Source organism: Mixophyes fleayi, chromosome 1 (genome assembly GCF_038048845.1).
Source record: "Mixophyes fleayi isolate aMixFle1 chromosome 1, aMixFle1.hap1, whole genome shotgun sequence".
In the NCBI taxonomy this organism is placed as follows: Eukaryota; Metazoa; Chordata; class Amphibia; order Anura; family Limnodynastidae; genus Mixophyes; species Mixophyes fleayi.
The window spans coordinates 238952837-238974029 of record NC_134402.1 but is presented as its reverse complement, the minus strand read 5'-3'; the positions used below and the strand labels follow the sequence as shown (position 1 = coordinate 238974029).

The following is a 21193-nucleotide window of genomic DNA, read 5'->3' as shown; positions in this document are numbered from 1 at the left end:
TCTTCTACTGTGGGACATGTTCCAACTGTAAAACATTACAATGCAGGAGTACCAAACCTGTTCTAGAGTATACATCGACTTCTAATGGGAAAACCTTCAAAATTCAAGAATTCATCACTTGTAATAGTACGAATGTGGTATATCTACTGCAATGCCAATGCGGCAAACAGTACATCTGTAGAACGATCAGGACCCTCAAAACTAGGATCAGGGAACATTTAAGAAATATTAGAATAGGATTCGAAAACCACCACCTATCCAGACATTATAAGGATACCCATAATTGTAGCCATCAAGGCACAACCTTTATTGGTATTAAACAAGTGATCCAGAATTGGAGAGGGGGTAACATAATACCCAAATTTAATAGGGAGGAATCCAAAGCTATTTATTTTGTCAGAACACTTACTCCAAATGGACTAAACATAGAACTAGACCTTACCTTGCATTGATGTATAGAGTTGTCCTTTTACGGTAGTGCCATCTGTATAGCACCTTGCCAGGCCAGGTATTGTTTCTTCCATACATGGGAAAGGCTCGAGACCTACGGCCATACCACCTTGGCCATGCCCAAACCCACCCGAACTTGGAAGCCAAGCAAGGGGGAGCTAGGTAAGTAACGGGATAGGAGACTACCCGAGAACACCTAGTGCAGTAGGAACTCGCCTCTCCATTTGGACTGTGTCCACACTGGTGGATATGGGCAGGTGGCCGTACAAGGAAGCCTACCGGTAATAATATTAAAATGCCTACATTATCATCATAATAATATACATCAAGATAAAAAATACCATGACAATTTACATAGGACTGAATGAAGGTATATTATAAACATTCAGTTCATCAGTTTTTGCTATATGCAGGGAATACATCAGATCACTATTATGTTCTTAACTACGCACAGAATTGTATTTATTTGTACATACCTTTGTGCACTAAATTCGGTATATGGATCAATCAATATATGTATATATCTATATGCACACACAAAGACCATCCTTATAATATCTTTATAGACAAAACTGCTTAGGGATGCCAAGGTTGTCATTTAAAGATGAGTACATTAAATTATATACATCCTGCGTGAATGTATATTGTGCATATACATGTATGTAGTGACCTTCATATTTATATCATATAATTGTTTGCCAGACATGCACATATTTGCCTTATGTATACGATTGGGCTATCATATGAGTAGCATGTAACCAGAAGATTTGACATGTGTTTACATTTGATGTCATTATACTACAGTTTTATTTTATGCCATCATACTACAGCTTATTTATGCACTATAGCTCCCAGGGTTTAAAAAGTCTGAGTGTATAAACACTTGAACGATTAGACACAATGTGGATAATAGATAAATCAACAGTGCGATCAGCCAATCATAGACAAGTATACAACTGGGAGCTCTATAAATGAACACACACCACTATTGGAATTATCTCCCTTGAGAAAGTCTGTTAAGACGAAACGCGTTGGGCCTCCGCCCTCATCTATCTATTGGCCAATAGCAACTCTCCGGATTTCCTTTGATTAGCTGACCAATTAGCACATCTGTAGTGTATTCCTAAATTAGACTGACTACATCTTAGCTTCATTCTATGGGGAGACGTATGTGGGGTTAGACGTGTTTGATTTCTGCACTAAGTGGGATTTTCTCACAAAGTGGACGAAAATGCACAGTTAGACAACACAGCAACTAATCCTCATCTTTCTTTTCTCTTTTCATCTTCAGGTATGTTCATCCATGCTGCTACTACTGCTCTGATCATTATTCTGTGAATTTCATCCCTGCAATCTGTGTTTAAGTATGTTCATCCATGCTGCTACTACTGCTCTGATCATTATTCTGTGAATTTCATCCCTGCAATCTGTGTTTAAGTATGTTCATCCATGCTGCTACTACTGCTCTGATCATTATTCTGTGAATTTCATCCCTGCAATCTGTGTTTAAGTATGTTCATCCATGCTGCTACTACTGCTCTGATCATTATTCTGTGAATTTCATCCCTGCAATCTGTGTTTAAGTATGTTCATCCATGCTGCTACTACTGCTCTGATCATTATTCTGTGAATTTCATCCCTGCAATCTGTGTTTAAGTATGTTCATCCATGCTGCTACTACTGCTCTGATCATTATTCTGTGAATTTCATCCCTGCAATCTGTGTTTAAGTATGTTCATCCATGCTGCTACTACTGCTCTGATCATTATTCTGTGAATTTCATCCCTGCAATCTGTGTTTAAGTATGTTCATCCATGCTGCTACTACTGCTCTGATCATTATTCTGTGAATTTCATCCCTGCAATCTGTGTTTAAGTATGTTCATCCATGCTGCTACTACTGCTCTGATCATTATTCTGTGAATTTCATCCCTGCAATCTGTGTTTAAGTATGTTATAGGAAACTGTTATCTGTTTAAACTTAGGTTGGCACAGTCTTTTATTGCTGCCTAATTTATGATAGGTATCTGGCCTCTATCCTTTCCCACAAATGTTTTCTTTTCCTTTGATTAGCTGACCAATTAGCACATCTGTAGTGTATTCCTAAATTAGACTGACTACATCTTAGCTTCATTCTATGGGGAGACGTATGTGGGGTTAGACGTGTGTGATTTCTGCACTAAGTGGGATTTTCTCACAAAGTGGACGAAAATGCACAGTTGGACAAACATTGGACTACATTTGACTTGCTTTTACTCCCATCAATAAGCAACATCTGCCACAGCCTATTTCAGCACTACTTGTCTATTTATATGGAATACTGCTAAGAGGTAATTCTTAAAATACCCTTGCTTTTTGCTTTTACCCCTTTTATCACAATGTTTCACAAATTGCTTTTCTTAGTCTCATTTCATGGCATGATCTTTAGGACTGTGTCATCTTTCACCCCTCCACCAACACACAAATTTGTTCATATTGCACCTGCATTACTCCACTCACCTCTATTTAACACCCATGAACTGTTGTCCTATTTATTATCTCTAACAAGTACAGCCTCCACCTGTCGCCAGAAAATAAAAGGCCACACATCTTACAATCCCCTTGCCTATCTTTCGCTCACTCTGCTTCTATTAGCTGGTGATATATCACCTAATCCAGGTCCCCCACACTCCTCACACACACATACATCAGAACACTACCGTTCTATAGCAAACCTCAAACACATCACCTGTCTCCCCTCTCTTCCCAAGTCCTTTAAATGTGCCCTTTGGAATGCACGCTCTGTTTGTAACAAACTTACCTCCGTTCATGATCTCTTCCTCTCAAAAAACCTCAACCTTCTGGCAATAACAGAAACATGGCTTATGCAATCAGACACTGCCTCACCTGCAGCACTTTCACATGGTGGCCTCCATCTCACCCACACCTCCAGACCTGAAGGCAGACAAGGAGGTGGGGTTGGACTACTTCTCTCCCCACAGTGCACATACACAGTTCTACCAAATGTCCCATCACTCACGTTCACATCTTTTGAAGTACATGCTATTCGCATTTTTAATCCATTCTCCCTACGTGTTGCGGTGATCTATCGTCCCCCTGGAGCACACCAACAATTTATTGAGGATTTCTCTGCATGGCTCCCTCACTTCTTATCTTCAGACATCCCCACCATCATCATGGGTGACTTCAACATCCCCATTGATAACCCACCTTCCAAAGCTGCTTCCAAACTACTCTCTCTAACATCCTCACTTGACCTCTCCCAGTGGATTGAATCATCTACTCATAAGGATGGCCACTGCCTTGATCTTGTTTTCTCTAGACTATGCTCAGTTTCTAATTTTATTAATACACCCTTCCCCCTCTCGGATCATCACCTTATCAGCTACACTCTCACCCCCACTGCTCTAACCTCTCTACTGTCTGACTCAACCAAGCCTCCTCATACTCGTAGAAATCTTAATTCTATTAATCTTCAACAATTTTCCACCTCTCTCCAACACCTTCTCTCCCCTATCTCTACATTCTCATCCCTTGAGATGGCAGTACCTCATTTTCACCTAACCTTAGCAACGGCCCTTGATCAAGTGGCTCCAGCGACACTTCATACTACACGTCGACTTCGATGTCAACCGTGGCACACCAAAGCAACACGAAATCTTCAAAAACTGTCCCGTAAAGCAGAACGTCACTGGCGTAAATCTCGAAGCTCTAATGACTTCTTCACATATACTTCTGTCTACCACTCCTATCGAAATGCTCTGGACACTGCAAAACAAACATACTTTCAATCTCTTATCTATGCTCAGGCTTCTAACCCCAAACGCCTTTTCAATACATTTAATCATCTTCTCAATCCTCCCACCCCGAACCCTCCATCTACTATCAGTGCTCAGGATCTTGCTTCCTACTTCAAGGACAAGATTGACAAGATCAGACTAGAAATGGTATCCTCTTCCTCAACAAGCCATCAGCTCATTTCCTTCCCACTACCCTCTGACACCCTTTCTTCATTTGACCCCACAAATGAAGAGGAAATTTCTACGCTCTTCTTATCTTCCTACTCTACCTCCTGTCCTCTTGATCCTATTCCCTCGCAAATTGGTAGATCCCTGTCTTCTGTGCTCATTTCACCTCTAACTCAAATCTGTAATCTCTCACTCTCTACTGGCATCTTTCCATCACTATACAAGCATGCAGTGATTACTCCTATTCTAAAAAAACAAAACTCCGACCCAAACTCTCTCTCAAATTACCGTCCCATCTCTCAGCTCCCTTGCCCCTCCAAGCTTCTAGAGAGACTTGCCTACACTCGCCTCACACGCTTTCTTTCCGCAAACAACCTGTTGGATCCTCTTCAGTCTGGCTTTCGTTCTCAACACTCCACAGAGACTGCGCTGACCAAGGTTGTTAATGATCTGATCACTGCTAAGACTGAACGCCATTACTCTCTCCTAATTCTCCTTGATCTCTCGGCTGCATTTGACACCGTTGACCACTCTCTTCTCATACAAACACTGCAATCCCTAGGTCTTCAAGACACAGTTCTATCCTGGTTCTCATCTTACCTCTCTAATCGCTCTTTCACTGTTAATTTCTCTGGAGCCACCTCTGCTCCGCTTCCCCTATCAGTTGGAGTACCACAAGGCTCGGTGCTAGGTCCTCTGCTGTTCTCTATCTATACCGCTTCTCTTGGAAATCTAATAAGTTCCTTTGGCTTTCAGTATCATCTCTATGCGGATGATACCCAAATCTATCTATCCTCTCCTGATATCTCGACATCTGTGTTGTCCCGTGTAACTGACTGTCTTTCTGCCATTTCATCTTGGATGGCCTCTCGTCAACTCAAACTTAATCTTTCTAAAACAGAGTTAATAATATTCCCACCCGCCAACAAGAGCATACCTGACATTTCTATCTCTGTTGATAACATGACCATAAATCCCACCCCACAAGCTCGCTGCCTAGGTGTAATCCTTGATTCACGCCTATCCTTTGTTCCCCACATTGACTCTATATCTAAATCATGTTACATACATCTAAAGAACATTTCCAGAATCCGCACATATCTCACACAAGACACTGCTAAAACCTTAATTCATGCACTAATCATCTCCCGCATTGACTATTGCAATTCCCTCCTTACTGGTCTTCCCAAAAACAGACTCAAACCCCTAAAATCTATTTTACATGCTTCGGCAAGACTGATTTTCCTTGCAAATAGCTATTCCTCTGTTGAATCACTCTGTATGTCTCTACACTGGCTGCCTGTCTTCTACCGAATCCAATATAAAATACTTTTACTAACCTACAAGGCCATCAACAAAGCTGCACCAACATACATCTCCTCTCTTGTCTCAAAATATCTCCCAACTCGGCAACTCCGTTCTGCAAAAGATCTGCGTCTCTCATCCACCCTCATTACATCCTCCCATTCCCGGTTACAGGACTTTTTTCGGGCTGCACCCACTCTATGGAACTCTCTCCCTCGCACAATAAGACTCTCCTCTGTTCTACAAACTTTCAAGCGTTCTCTGAAAACCTACCTATTCAGACAAGCTTATAATATTCCTCAACCACCATCTTAACCTCACTACCTTTAGCCTGTTACACAATTTCACACAAGACAACTACCCCCGGAATAACATTGTTGTGTGACAGGATCATTTAGCTTATGAGTCACCCTACCTTTGCAGTCTGGCTGGGCCAAGATGCAAAATGTATACTTAACCTCATGTGTCAATCTCCCATTGTCCCATAGATTGTAAGCTTGCGAGCAGGGCCTTCTCACCTCTTTGTCTGTTTTACCCAGTTTGTTTATTAGTTTATTACGTTTGTCCCCAATTGTAAAGCGCTACGGAATATGTTGGCGCTATATAAATAAATGATGATGATGATGAAGTGACCTCAGACACGGAAGTCAGGACCGGAAGCGTGTCACACGCCTCTTGTGGACCGCTAATCTATCCTTACAGTAGCGGGATTGATCACCCACTGCTGTATATATCAACTGGACACTGCATTCTGCCCGCCGCGGTCCCTGAGCGGGACACTTAAGACTGACTGATATCATTATTGAAGCTCCACATAATCGCAAGTATTAGCCTCACGAGTGCGTGGGATACATATGAACCAAGTATAATTTTTCATCAGGTTGATACTGTTGTCTTACATACCGTTTTTGCTGTATTATTTAACAATCAGAACGCGATTACTCACGTCAATTAACAACCGCGAGATCATTAAGAGACATTATATATTCGCAATTTAATTACGGGCAATCGATCTACTGAATAGGAATACAATCTAACATCTGAGGATACACCCATTGGAACCACAGACTGTGTCTTATTAACGATACCTGTATCCATCTTGGTTGTGCCACAATTATCAATCTTGGCATTGGACTTTTAGCTTACCACAAGGATACGTATTCATTTGTTTTAGGAATGTTTTATTGAATTGCCTTTTATCCTGACATTGCCTTTTCAGCGGAGTACAAGTACATGTATTTATATGTTTTAGAATTGTTTATTTAATTATTTTATCCTAATTAGTTAACATTTGTATAGGGATTAATAAATGAGACCTTTTCTGCCTATAGAGTTATGTCCAATCATTAGAGGTTATCTACTACCATACATCAGGTAGACTATATAATACATATTAGTATCTTAATTATTTAGCCAGTGAGCGCACAGGGTATTTTTTGCTTGATACTGACATTATTTGACAAAAAAATTAGAATAGTGAAGTCAGTTAACTTCCATCATCCCCCCTTCCCCCCTGTGGGAGGGGTAGTAAAGGCTAAATTTACGAGTTGAGGGGTCAAACTCATTTTCGTGAGGTAATTTTACCTCATGAACACACATTAAAATGGGCACTTGCATCGGGACGTAACGCTCTTCCCCTGAGGAGGCCTGGGCTAGGCCCAAATGCATGACAAGAACCTTTTTAAGACCTTAAGTAGCTTGATTTGACTAGAATGCATGAGTATCATGTACGGGTTAACTTGTGTTATATATACTTGAACTGCCTACTAAAAAAAAAAGAAATTTATGGGCCCCAACCACGTGCACCAATTCTACAAATAGTTATTGAAATATTCAATGTAGATCTTAAAGTTGTATTGAGAAATTAAGTTATGTATATTAATATTAGAGATGTCAGTGTTATTAGTATGGTGAATTTAAAGGTTTGTCAATTGTAAATAGTTTTAAAGTGATAAGATATTGTTTAAAATTAATTGTTTGCTTCTAAAATAAATATCAGAATAATTAATAATAATAAAAGGAAGTTAGTTCAGGATCTTCTCTATTTACAGTCAGCTCAATGTATGAACCCCCGACAAGCAAGATGTTCACTTTTTTTCTCTCGCTTTGATTTAATTATAACCTTCAAACCTGCTTCCAAGAATAGAAAAGCGGATGCATTGTCTCGGGCGGTTGCTCCTTCCTCCGATATTGAAGATTGTTTTGATCGTCCTATACTTAATCCTAAATGTGTGAGTTTAGCTGCTTCTTCCACCAATGTTCTACCGTTTGGAAAAACCTTTGTGCCACCACTTCTTCGAAAGAAGATTCTGTCATGGTATCATTCCTCTCGTTTTGCTGGGCATTCTGGAGTACAAAAAACATTAGAGATTCTCTCTCAGAGTTACTGGTGGCCATCTATTAGGAAAGATGTCAAGGAGTTTGTGGCCGCTTGTGATGTTTGTTCCCAATTTAAGTCTTCCCGTAGAACACCGCAGGGATTACTTCAACCACTACCTATTCCTTCCAAACCATGGACCCATATAAGTATGGATTTTGTTACTGATCTTCCTCTCAGCAAAAAATGTAATACCATTTGGGTGGTAGTCGATAGATTCTCTAAGATGGCTCATTTCGTCCTTTTGATAGGGTTACCTTCTTCCTCCACATTGGCTGATCATTTTATCAAAGAAATATTTTGAATTCATGGATGTCCGTCTGAAATTGTTTCGGATAGAGGAGTACAGTTTGTCTCCAGATTTTGGCGAGCCCTTTGCAAGACCTTAGGTATTTGATTGTCATTATCATCCTCATACCATTCTCAATCGAATGGACAGACCGAGAGAGTCAACCAAGACCTAGAGACTTTCATTAGAATTTTTTCTTCAGCCAATCAGGACAATTGGGTAGACTTGCTTCCATGGGCTAAATTTGCCCATAATAACATGTATCATGAATCATCTTCTAAAACACCATTCTTTGTGGTATACGGTCACCATCCGTCTCTCCCAGAATTTCCTTACCTCCCTCCCACCCAAGTTCCTGCTGTTAAGGTATTATGTCAAAAGCTTAAATCCATTTGGGCTCAGGTTAAATCCTCTCTGAAAAAGGCATCTTCGAGATATAAATTCTTTGCTGATAAAAAAGAGGCGAGCAATTCCCGCACTCAAAATTGGAGATCGTGTATGGCTCTCTACCAAGAATATTCGCCTGAAGGTTCCTTCTATGAAGTTTGCTCCACGTTTTATTGGTCCATATAAAATCAATCAGGTGATAAATCCTGTTTGTTTTAAGCTGTTATTGACTAAGAACCTTCGTATCTCCAACTCTTTCCACGTTTCATTACTCAAGCCTCTTATCATCAACCGATTTTCTGTTCCTTCTTCAGCACCTCGCCCAGTTCAAGTTCAACAAGAGGAGGAGTTTGAGATTACTCATATACTTGATTCTAAAATTTCTAGAGGAGTTCTTCGTTTTTTGGTGCATTGGAAAGGCTTTGGTCCGGAGGAGCGCTCTTGGATCCGTGCGGATGATCTTAATGCTCCAGCACTTCTAAAAAGTTTTATACCAAATATCCAGGCAAACCCAGTTCCAAGTGTTCTGTGCCCACCTTTAAAAGGGGGGTTACTGTCACTCACCGGACGGTTAGTGCCTCTGGTTTGGGACGTGGATCTCTCTCTCTCTTGCCGGCGCCTGGTCTGCGCCGCAGCCGTCCGCCATCTTGACCAAGGATTGCGCATTTGCAGAAACCACGGACTGTTAAAACCTTGCTCATAGTCTCATTGGTCAATCAATCACCTCTCACTACTTAAGGCACCTGTTACTCTATTACCGTTGCTTGTTCTTGGTTCTCATTCTTGGTTCTCATTTGTGACTCCGAGGTGTTTCCGGTTTCTGCTCGTGCTCTCTGTTTGCTGTGGAACATACCTGCGCCTGGACAAGCCTTCTCTCCATATCGTGGTACAACTTGCCAGCCGCAGACCACTCCACCCTACCTGGTTACTTACCTGCACCTGGACAAACCTTCTCTCCATATCGTGGTACAACTTGCCAGCCGCAGACCACTCCACGCTACCTTGTTACATAGCTGCACCTGGACAAGCCTTATCTCCATATCGTGGAACAACTTGCCAGCCGCAGACCACTCCACGCTACCTTGTTACATACCTGCACCTGGACAAGCCTTCTCTCCATATCGTGGTACAACTTGCCAGCCGCAGACCACTCCACGCTACCTGGTAACATACCTGCACCTGGACAAGTCGTCTCTCCATATCAGTGGTACAACTTGCTAGTCGCAGATCACTCTACGCTACCTGGTAACATACCTGCACCTGGACAAGTCGTCTCTCCACATCAGTGTTGAGTCTTATTGGTCACAGACCGCTTCACGCTATCTAGTATCATACCAGCATCTGCACAAGTCTTTACATTTACCAGCGGTAACATATGTCAGGAGCAGCTTACCCTACTATTTTGCATGGTACCTGTTATTAGGTCTAAAGCCTATAGTGCCTCTGAAGTATAGCTGCAAGTCGCTGACTCTCCTGCTGCATTATTGATTGGTCCCTCCATAGACTTTATCCAGTTGTCATATATTGGTCTGCTGTATGCTACCTGTGTGCTAATGCACTTTGGAACTTTCTCATCCTTTATTACTGCTCATCAGTCTACCGTGTTACCATTGTTTCCATTGTTCAGAGATTCTGCGTTTATATCATTGACATTCTCTATCCTATTCAGTTGTACAGTTCTGTATATTCACCACACTTGCCAGAGGGCCGCGACCTGCACAGTGGCAGCCGCTAAAACCATACTCCCTTGCGGGAGTTCCTGGAGAAGTCCAGCCACTGTGTTAGACTCCGCACCTCTGGTAAAGTGAAATTCCACCTGGTGATTTCTGGGTAAAACTCCTAGTGCCTGTGACAAGAGGAAAGTCTTATTGTGCGAGGGAGGGAATTCCACAAAGTGGGTTCAAGTCCGAAAAAAGTCCTGTAACCGAGAATGGGAGGATGTGATGAGAGTGTAAGAGAGACGCAGATCTTGTGCAGAACGGAGGTGTCGAGTTGGGAGATATTTTGAGACAAGTGATGAAATGTATGTCGGTGCAATTTTGTTGATGGCCTTATATGTTAGTAGAATAATTTTATATGGGATTTTTTGAAAAGCAGGCAACCAATGTGGAGACTGACAGAGTGGCTCAGCAGAGGAAGAAAGGCTTGCAAGGAAAATCAATCTAACCGCTGCATGCAAAATAGATTGTAGGGGTTTAAGTCTGATTTTGGGAGGACCAGTAAGGAGGAAATTGCAATAGTCGATGCAGGAGATGATGGGTGCATGAATTAAGGTTTTTGCAGTGTCTTGTGTGAGATACTGTATGTGTATATCCTGGAAATGTTCTTTAGATGTATGTAACATGATTTAGATATAGAGTCAATGTGGGGAATAAAGGATCGTTGTGAGTAAAGGATTACACCTAGTAGATCCCTTTACATAGTTTTATCATGTCCAATGATGCCTTATGTTCATCATTTCCTACTTCTTTTTCATGGATGAGACAAGCTGCCCCTCTCTCTCTGCCTCTTTTCTTCCTATTATAAATAATGGCAAGACAAAGAAATGCATGTTTTTACCCACCTGTATTATTAAACTATCATAACATCTGCTGCTGCTCTCCTATTCATTTGTGTTCAATGCCATCCAGAGTCGGACTGGCCTACCGGGGTCCTGGGGAAATCCCCAGTGGGCCCTACTCCCCGGGGGGATTGGGTGGCCTCAATCAGTTTTCAGCAAAACCGTAAGGGAAAAGACAGGTGCTTGTATTGGGCCAATCCCGAGCTAGAAGACAGGAGCCTGTAGCCAATCAGCAATCAGCGCAGAGGTCTCCTAAAGGGTGCTATGTTTAAACCTCGTTTCTACTGCTGTCGAGACTGGATGAGCTAGAGGATGCCGTCACAGGATGCGGGAGGAGAATTACAATGTAAAGTACCGTAGTGGTGGTGGAGAGAACCAGAGAGGGTGGTTCTTCTATTTAATGGTGGGTGGTTTATTACAAAAATAAATATATTTTACAGAATTCTTCTTTGATCATTGTATTAGGCAGGGGCAAACCAGCTCTCACATTTCTATTCACATACTGCGTTTCATGATTTTTTATACATACTTCATGTCTCTCTTGTATTTTGTTTGTCTCTCATATTTATGAAAGCATAGTGTTTCTTTCTTATGTATGTGTGTTTGTTTCTTATAGAGGAAAACTGTGTTTCCAGTGCTAAAACACACATACGAGCCAAGTGTGTCACTGAACTAAAGGCATATTATGTTATTAGGTAAATGACACTTGTATGATAATTTTATTCATCTAGTGTACTCTACAGTTGAATAAAAGTGCACTTAACATTTAAAAAAACAATGGGCCAAATTTTGAGTAAATGAAGTCTGACCAAAGACTCTGACTGAGGCCATTAGTTCAGCAGATCAGCTATAAAACCACTAAACTGACTGGAAAACTGTGCTTTACATAGGTAATTATATTTTTATAAGCTGAAAGAAAGTTATCTATTTAAAAAAAAATTAGAAATGTGCACAGAAATGTGCTACACATCTAATTACAAATTAGGATGTATTGTGGCTGAAAAAAGGTTCTGGTGTAAACAATGTGCAGGTGGGGGCAGTTTAATAGATAGTGTGGGGGGATTTCATTTAATGAGGGGGTCATGATATTCCCTATTAAGTTAAGGTGGGTGATTTGGTGCTATTAAATGAATGTGGGGCTGAGTTTTGATAGAAGGAGGGGCTATTTATTAAGTGTGAATACTAATTATTTAATGTCAGGGCTGTTTTGGGTGGGGGGATAGGTTTATTTATCAATTGTGACTGCTATTAATTTAATGTCATGGCAGTTTGGGGGGAGATACTTCTATTTATTAAATGTGGATACTATTAATGTAATAGTGAGGCTGGTTTCAGGTATGGAGGGCAATTTATTAAGAATATGTGTTAGTGTTTTAATGTCTGAGCTAGTTTGGGGGAGGGAGGCCAAAGGATTCACTCATTGCTGGACTTTCCGAATTTCATGCACCTGTCCATTTGCCAAACAGGACCCCAACATTCCTGGATCCTGACAATCAGCAACTGAGTTTTAGACAAGAGCTGCTGCAGGTAGTGAAAGCTTCAAGAACAGATAGGATAGAGCAGGGCAGTCTGCCAACTGTCCTGAATCTGGTGCGGCAGTCCCGATTTCAGGACTTTAACCCCACTAGAGGGACAGTTGGGAGGTATGTCCTTGTCAGGATTTCCCAGATATGACCACGGAGAGAGGGTAAGTGGTTAAAGTGGTTTTATTAAGAAACACAGATAACAGTTCACCACGGATCGTGGCACAGATATACAGAGATGAAAAGTCAGAGCAACAGTTCAATGGGAACAACAATGTTGAAGACTTAACTGATCCGTTAGATGGTAATGCAGACAGGAGCTGAGAACTTGGTTGTCACGTTACCAGAGAGACTCCAACTGGATCCTGATAGTTCAGCAGAGATTGACGTTACTTCAGCGAGGGGCGCGGAGTCTAACAAGTGAAAGGTGTTCACCAGAGATTCCCGCAAGGGAATATGGGCTTTTGCGGCTTCCACTTGCAGGTCGCGGTCCCCTGGAGAAGTTCTCAGCGAACACAACAGACGGAGCGTAGAATCAGGTAGAAGTAGTATTGTCACTTGATAGTGGTGTTTAGCCGGGAAGTTTGGCAGCGTTGCCACTTGGGAGAGGAAATATAGCTGGGATGTTCAGCGATGTAGTCACTAGGGAGCTGGTTAGCAGGAAAAAATAGTGTCGCCACTTGGAAGTGCTTTCACCGGAATGTTAGCAGCGTAGCCCCCTTGAGGTGAGTTCCCCGGAGAGATGTAGCTTGGGAGCTGAAGAAATAGCAAAAACACAGGAGCTGTTTCCAATCTTAAAGTCAGGGACTGACTGAAAGAACCAGCATTGAGTTCTGGTCAGAGGAGGTAGATATAGTGCAGTTCCAATTGGACAGCCAATAAAGGGCAGTGAGAACACATAAAACAGTTAGACGGTTCTGCGCATGCGCAGAACCACTGAGCGCTGAACAGAAGAAGGGGAGAGACAGCGCTGGAGAGCTGCAGCAGCGTGGACCAGGTAAGTGAAAAAAAACAGAGAGTCACAGTGGACACACCCGCCGGCTCCCGGGGAGGCAGCGGGAGTCCGGCGTCTGACAGTACCTCCCCCTTTAGAGGTGGGCACCGAACACCTAGGACCTGGTTTCTTCGGAAATTTGGAGTGAAATTTTTTTAGCAGAAGAGGAGCACGGATGTCTGCAGCCCGTACCCAGGAGCGCTCTTCGGGACCGTACCCCTTCCAGTCCACTAAATACTTGATTGTTCCTCTAGAACTTTTGGAATCCAGAATATGGCTGATCTCGAATTCATCAGTTTGTTGGAGAGAAAGAGGAGTGGTAGATGTGACAGGAACCGTGAATCGATTAATGATGAGTGGTCTCAATAAGGAAATATGAAAGGCATTGGCAATACGTAGAGTGGGTGGTAGCCGTAACTTAAAACAAACGGGACTGATTACTTGAATGATCCTATAAGGACCAATGTAGCGAGGAGCAAGTTTCATGCAGGGCACTTTAAGACGAATGTTCTTTGTAGATAACCACACCTTGTCGCCAACCTTCAAAAGAGGAATATCTCTGCGTTTTTTATCTGCTGCCAGCTTGTAGCGAGTAGAAGATTTCTGAAGGGCCTTTCGAACTCGAGACCAGATGGATAGAAAGTCCTGTCGAAGAGTGTTAACCGCTGGAACTTGGGTGGGAGGGAGGGCTGAAAATTCTGGCATACGAGGATGGCCTCCAAATACCACGGAGAACGGAGTGGTTGATGTGGATTCGTGAAAGGAATTGTTATGAACAAATTCTGCCCAGGGTAGCAAATCCACCCAATTACTCTGGTTGGCTGAGGAAAATATCCTGAGAAACGTTTCCAGATCTTGATTGACCCTTTCTGTCTGGCCGTTGGTCTGGGGATGATATGCGGAAGAGAATTTCAGACGGATACCCAGAAGATGACAAAGGGACCTCCAGAATTTTGAGACAAATTGTACCCCACGATCCGAGACAATTTCAGCGGGGCAGCCATGTAGTCGGAAAATTTCCTTAATGAAATGTTGAGCTAGACATGCTGAGGACGGAAGACCGATGAGTGGAACGAAGTGTGCCATTTTCGAGAAACGGTCCACAATAACCCAGATGGTATTAAATTTATTAGCTGGAGGTAGGTCAGTGATGAAATCCATGCTAAGATGGGTCCACGGTTTGGTAGGTAGTGGAAGAGGGTGAAGTAGCCCTTGTGGAACCTGGCGGGGAATTTTGTTTTCTGCACAGGTAGGGCAGGCAGCCACGAAATCTTTAACTTCGGAGTGGAATTTGGGCCACCAGTACTGTCGAGAGAGTAGTTCAGATGTTTTACGGGAGCCAAGATGACCCGTAAATCGTGAAGAATGACACCAGTGAAGAAGACTCTTCCGTAGATGAGGAGGAACAAATGTTTTTCCCTGGGGGGGAATGGGAGTTGAGGAAGTTGAGAATAATTTAATGCATTTAGAGTCCAGGATGGGACGTTCCAGCAAGGTGTCTGATCCCAAATTTTCTGGGAAAGCCCGGGATAATGCTCCGCCTTCTTATTTTTGATACCGGGTTTGAAAGTGACCCGCAGATCAAAGCAGGTAAAGAAAAGGGACCAGCGGGCTTGACGTGGATTCAGGCATTGGGCTGACTGGAGGTAGAGTAGATTCTTATGATCCCAGAAGATCGTAACTGGGTGACGAGCCCCCTCTAGAAGATAACGCCACTCAGTTAGAGCCAACTTCATGGCCAGAAGTTCTTTATCCCCAATGGCGTAATTACTCTCTGCTGGCATGAACTTGCGGGAGAAGAATGCGCAGGGATGGAACTTGCCTTGAATAGTTTTTTGCGAAAGAACTGCTCCCACACCGGTGGAAGATGCATCCACCTCTAGGAAAAAAGGAAGGGAGACATCGGGTTGCTGGAGGATAGGTGCCGATGAAAAGGCTCTTTTGAGAAATTGGAACGCTTCCAATACTTCTGAGGTCCAATTTTGCGGATTTGCCCCTTTTCGGGTAAGAGCTGTCAGAGGTGCCACAACAGATGAGTAACCAGCAATAAAGCGCCTATAATAATTGGAGAAACCCAGAAAACGTTGAATGGATTTAAGTGTAGTTGGTTGGGGCCAGTTGATTATAGCATGAACTTTTCCCGGGTCCATTTGTAGACCGGATCCAGAAACCAAATAGCCCAGGAAAGGCAACTTAGGGACCTCAAATATGCATTTTTCCAATTTGCAGAACAAATGGTTGGTACGTAATCTGGAAAGAACTTCAGCCACATGTAGACGATGAGTGGAAAGGTCCCTGGAGAAAATTAAGATGTCATCTAGATATACTACTACATTGGAATATAGCAGATCACGAAAGATTTCATTCACAAAACCCTGGAAAACGGCTGGGGCGTTACATAAGCCAAATGGCATCACTAGATATTCGTAATGGCCGTCCCGTGTATTAAAAGCCGTCTTCCACTCATCCCCAGAGCGAATCCGGATCAAGTTGTAAGCTCCGCGTAGATCGAGTTTAGTGAAGATTCTCGCACCTTTAATGCGATCGAAGAGTTCGGTGATTAATGGAATGGGGTAGCGGTTTTTAATAGTGATGGAGTTCAGGCCTCTGTAGTCGATACACGGACGGAGAGCTCCATCTTTTTTTTTCACGAAGAAAAACCCGGCCCCGGCGGGTGAGGAGGAAGGTCTAATGAAACCACGTTGCAGATTTTCCTTGATGTAGAGTGTAGTAGCCTCTGTCTCGGGCAGAGAGCGGATAGACTCGGCCTCGTGGAGGAGTTTTCCCCGGAATGAGATCGATGGGGCAATCCCAAGCTCGGTGGGGTGGTAGACGCTCAGAGGAGGCTTTAGAGAAGACATCCGAAAAGGAAGAATACTGGTGCGGTAAAATAACTGTGGTGGGTTCTGAAGGAATCTGTGTGAAGCCGAGAGGCTTGACTGGTGTTAGACATTGGCGAGAGCATGCAGGACCCCATGCAGTGATTTGTGATGAAGGCCAATCCAGATGGGGTGAATGTAGATGAAGCCATGGTAGACCTAGAATGATTGGGCTGATAGTTAGTGGGAGAACGAGAAAGGAAATCTTTTCCCAGTGGAGAGCCCCAACTTGCATGGAGATAGGTTTTGTTCGTTTAAGAATACTGCCATTAGGGAGACGGGAACCGTCAATGCCCGTAGTAGCCATGGGCTTTTTCAGCGGAACAGTGGGCAGCGCTAGTCTAGTAACTAGAGATTGTGACATAAAGTTCCCGGCTGCTCCTGAATCCAACAAGGCCTTGGATGACTTGGGCCCTGAAAGTAAATGTAAGGTGACAGGAAAAGAACATGTTAGATCTGGAAAAGAAGTTGGAGAGGAAGTAAGAGTCCCTAGACTGACCTCTCCAGTGCAGGCTAGGGTTTGTCGTTTCCCGAACGCCGGGTACATGAAGCCAGGAGGTGACCAGAATCTCCACAATATAGGCATAGTGTCACTCACCGGACTGTGAGTGCTTCTTCCCGGACATTTGGGAACCGTGGCCGTCCGCCATCCTGAGGGTCTGCGCATGCGCAGCCCTTTCTAACCCTTCAGTGTATGTTCCTTTAACTTAATTGGCAGATCAGGCAACACTCCCTATATTAAGCACCTGTGGTGAATACCACGTTGCCTGATCTTGGAGTCTCATTCCCCATGAGCCTCTGAAGGTGTTCCTGTGTTTCCTCGTGTATTCAGCGCTGCTGATTCCTGTGGTTTCCAAACCACTTCTACCTACTGTGGTTTCCAAACCACTTCTACTACTGTGGTTCCCATACCACTTCTACCTTCCTGTGTATCATCGTGACTGTTAGCTGATTCCTATCCGCTGCCTCCGTGCACTACAGTCTTCAAGCCACTTCAACTCTATCATATATCATCGTGACTGTTAGCTGATTCCTATCCGCTGCCTCCGTGCACTACAGTCTTCAACCTGCAACTCGTCTGTGTTCCATCATGACTGTTAGCCGATTCCTATCCGCTGCCTCCGTGCACTACAGTCTGCAACCTGCAACTCGTCTGTGTTTCATCATGACTGTTGGCTGATTCCTATCCGCTGCCTCTGTGCGCTTCAGTCTTCAGCTCATCTCAACTCTCCCGTGTTTCCTCGAGACTGCCACTACTATTGCTATCCGCTACTCTCCGTGATCATCAGTACCAGCTCAACTCTGCTCTCCCGTGTGCCATCGTTACTGCACCTGCTGGTTGCTATTGGCTACCTCCGCGTGTCCGCAGAGTCCTGCTGCCGCTTCTCCTCATCTCTACTCGTCCTTCAACTGCTGATCCACTCTCCATGCTTTCCTGTGTTCCCGCTGGTCTCTACCCGCCTGTCAGCATTGGATTCGTGTCTCACTACTTACCTCCCTGCTAGACCATCGCTATTCTTCAGGGTCCTCCAGGAGTCCAGTTCCACACTCTACTGATTCCTGTGTATACGTTTCCCTGCTGGTCTACCTACCTGTGCGCTGCACCTACTTGACTACCGCTTCACCCATCCAGGGACTTCGCTTCCTGCCGGCCTCCTGCCGTTCAGGTATCTCTGCACTCCTGTCTGACAGCCTGCTTCTGAACCACGGTATGCATACTTCTCATTGACTGTGCTGGTGTATTGCATATCTTGCTGGACTGTGTTGGTTCTTCTCTGGAGTTTGCTATCCGCTGAGTCTACTGCCATCATTGACTGTGTTATCTTGTGCCGGATTACCTCAAGAGACTTTCTATTATTACAGTGCTGTTCAGTCATTTATATATTGTGCATATTATTGTGGATCAAGTTTAGGGTGCCCGTGTATCTCCTGTGTTGCAGTCTCTCCCCGTGCTCCTCCTCACATATATATTCAGTGGTACAACTTGCTAGAGGCAGACCACTGATCCCTGTTCCCTGTGTCACTTGTTCCAGTATCCTTTCACATTGCAGTGGTACAACTTGCTAACGCAGACCACTGACTCCCCGGATACCTCCACTTGGATTCCATTCCTTCACTCAAGACAGCGGTACAACTTGCTATCCGCAGACCGCTGACTCTCATCACCTCCTCGTTTCTGTTGGACATTCCTCCTCACTTTAGCAGTGGTACAACTTGCTACCGCAGACCACTGACTACCTTCACGTTTCCTTTGTCCATACAGTTCCTTGTGTATTATTACCTCCATATTACCAGTGCTGCTAGTCATAGACTTTCCTGAGCATCTCATCATCTGCTATTTTCTGTTCCGTGATCACCCTGCTACCAGAGTACCATAATACCACCTATATTGCTCTGGTAAGCCTATCACCTGGTGATCCCTGGGTAAAGACTCCTAGTGCCCGTGACAGTAAGATCAGGCCATGACAGACCCAGATACGGAACCTACAGCCAAGGAGATGCTGCAGCATCTGGTCAGCCGTGTGGAGCAACAGGATGCTCGCCAACAGCTGTTACTTCAATGTTACCAATCGTTAACCTCCCAAGGAACATCTGGACAGACTGTTACAGCTAATATTGAAGCTCCTGTGCTTTCCTCCGTTTCCCCAGTGCCATCCCAGGTGTCTACAGCTTCCACGCTTCACCTGCCTACTCCGTCAAAGTACGATGGAGACCCCAAAACTTGTAGGGGTTTCCTTAACCAATGCTCAGTTCATTTTGAGCTCCAACCTCAAAATTTTTCTACCCATCGTTCCAGAGTGGCCTATCTTATCTCATTGTTTTCTGGACAAGCTCTGGCTTGGGCCTCCCCTCTGTGGGAGAGAAATGATCCAATACTACAAGATAGTGCCAAATTCATTTCTACGTTCCGAAGTGTGTTCGATGAACCAGGTCGTGTGACCTCCGCTGCTTCCAGCATTCTTCGTTTACGACAAGGTCCTCATACAGTAGGCCAGTACGTCATTCAATTTAGGATCTTAGCCTCTGAACTTCAGTGGAACACTGAAGCATTAATTGCCGCCTTCTGGCAGGGGCTCTCCGATAAAATTAAAGATGCACTGACTACCCAAGAGCTCCCTTCCTCACTAGAAGATTTGATCTCTCTTTGCCATCGTGTAGACATGAGATTTCGTGAAAGAGAATCTGAGAAAACAACTTCTGTTAAAGCACCTCTTCGTTCAACCCCTCAATTTCGTCCAGCTTCACCTTCTGTGATTCCCATGGAGATAGGACGTTCCAAATTATCTTTAGAAGAGAGGAAACGAAGAGTCAAGAATAGACTCTGTATCTATTGTGCTGATTCCACACATATGCTCAGCTCTTGCCCTAAGAAATCGGGAAATGCCAGGCCCTAACTAGTTCTGGAGAGGTGAAGTTAGGGTCCCTGGAGTCCTCTCCATCTTCTAGGAAATTAAAAGTCTGCGCTTTTGATGTTACGATTTCCTTTGCTACCAAATTCTTTGAGTCACAGGCATTGATTGATTCTGGAGCAGCAGGAAATTTCATTTCTAAATCCCTAGTGAATCAATGGTCTCTACCAGTGATTACTTTAAAAACACCGATTACTGTGACTGCTATAGATGGATCACGTCTCATCAATGGTCTCATCACCCAGAGTACGTCTCCAGTAACACTTCAGATTGGTGTGCTGCACCATGAAGAAATTTCGTTTTTAATTCTTCCAGTTACGACAAGTCTGATTGTCTTAGGCCTTCCATGGCTTCAGTGTCACTCTCCCCAGATTGACTGGCGCACTCCTCAAGTTACGTCTTGGGGAGCTGAATGTCATCATCGTTGCCTTTCTCAAGTTATTCCTCTTAGAGTACAGCAATCTTCCATCTCATCTTCCTCACCGGGACTCCCTCCTCAGTATGCTTCATTTGCCGATGTGTTTGATAAAGCTCAGTCTGAACGTCTTCCTCCTCATCGTTCTTGGGATTGTCCGATCGACCTTCTACCTGGCAAGACTCCTCCCAGGGGTCGGGTCTATCCACTTTCTTTACCTGAAACTCAAGCCACATCTGAGTACATACAGGAGAATCTCCAGCGAGGGTTTATTCGACCTTCCACCTCTCCCGCTGGAGCCGGGTTCTTCTTCGTTAAAAAGAAGGATGGATCACTACGCCCCTGCATAGATTTTCGTGGACTCAACGCCATTACTATCAAGAATCGGTATCCCATTCCGCTGATCACTGAGCTATTCGATCGCATCAGGGGAGCTCGGATCTTTACTAAGTTGGATCTTCGTGGTGCCTACAATTTAATTAGAATCCGTTCCGGTGACGAATGGAAGACAGCGTTCAACACCAGAGATGGGCATTACGAGTATCTAGTAATGCCTTTCGGGTTGTGCAATGCCCCCGCTGTTTTCCAAGGCTTCATCAATGAGATCTTTCGGGACTTATTATATGTATGTGTCGTT

The 21193-nt window shown here is 43.8% G+C and overlaps 1 pseudogene; it reads left to right on the top strand.

Moving 5' to 3' along the window:
* Nucleotides 1-542: 542 nt before the first annotated feature.
* Nucleotides 543-661, top strand: LOC142136705 (5S ribosomal RNA; annotated as a pseudogene).
* The last annotated feature ends 20532 nt before the right edge of the window (nucleotides 662-21193 follow it).